The sequence below is a fragment of the Carassius auratus genome, chromosome 21 (genome assembly GCF_003368295.1).
Source record: "Carassius auratus strain Wakin chromosome 21, ASM336829v1, whole genome shotgun sequence".
Taxonomy (NCBI): domain Eukaryota; kingdom Metazoa; phylum Chordata; class Actinopteri; order Cypriniformes; family Cyprinidae; genus Carassius; species Carassius auratus.
In genome coordinates this window covers 6860679-6862114 of record NC_039263.1, presented here as the reverse complement: position 1 = coordinate 6862114, position 1436 = coordinate 6860679, and positions in this window count along the sequence as shown.

Below are 1436 nucleotides of genomic sequence, written 5' to 3'. Positions count from 1 at the left end.
TTGCTTTGTTGATTTTTTTTTTTTTACATTTAGGACCCAAAGGACAAGATGAAAGTGTGCTCATATGGTCAGTGTCTCCACTCCTCAAACATGTGGACACACTCTCGAACCCAATGCTTGTTCTCTCTACATGCAGTTGTCATGGCAACTAAATATGCAAATGAGAAATCTAGCTCATTCATTCCTAGAGAAAAATGATTGTACGTATTTATATATATATATATATATATAATATTAATGCTCTTGATTTTTTCTGAATCACTTTTTCACACTTAAATTAATGAATCTTTCATGGTATTTACAGGATCATTCCCTTTAAAAATCAAAAAAAAAAAAAAAATGCAGTTGAACCAAATGGATGGTGTCTGTACAACCTCTGCATAAAAATATCAAATGCGTGTTGTACTGGACAGAGTACCTGCATGTAGATCACAAGCCCTGAAGGAAGCTCCAAGCTTCCAGGTCTATGTGGCATGATTCCTACGGCATTGGGATGACAATACAAATCCTGTGCAATAAAGAATAACAATTTGGTCACAGAAAACCCAACCTAATCCGTTTCAAATTTCAAATAAAACACTGATATATTCTGATATCTTAATTCTGATGTGACCATCCACTTCTTGTAGCTTGTTGCAGATTGTTGTAGCTCCAAGACAGACGAGACATACCATGTCAAAAGAGACCACCAGCCATCTGTCTCTCTCCCATGGCATTTTAGACTCCCCTACACAGAAGTGAACACAAAACTGAATAAATACATTTTAATGAAGTGAGCAGGTGGTTTCCTGAGCTGAGTGCCATGCCTCGTAATCAAGCCATCGCGATCAATATTGAGCACCACATCCTAATGAACTTGCGAATAAACAAGTCTCCGTCAAGGTCTAGAATACTTAAAGGGGTTATATGAAGCAATTTAAATTTTTTGTTTCTCTTAGGAGTGTTACAAGCTCTTGGTGCATAAAAAAGATCTGTAAAGTAGCAAAAACTAAAGTCTCAAATCCCAAGAGATGTTCTTTATAAAAGTTTAATCAACCACGCCTAACTTAAACGCCCCAACGTGTCTACATCACGATGTGGGAAGATTTGCATAATGCCGCCCAAATTTTCATGCAAAAAAAGGAGGCGCAACTTTTATTCTTGCTGTTGCCGCCGCCACCATGTTGTGGAGATGCTGTGTGTTTCGTTGTGAAAACAAAACTACTTTGTTTGGTCTTCTAAAAGAAGACAGAAATCAGTGGTTAAGTTTTTACAATAAGTATGATCTGTATTTACAACACTGGTCTACAACAGTTCAACCCAAATATTTAGATGTCTTCAGCACATTTTATGGAGGATGAGGACTGTTTCCTGTGAGTGTAGCCTACAATACCAGTGTCTGTTTCTAAAATGTGGGGCAATTCCAACTTAGCAAGTACAGTCTGGTGCTTCTGACT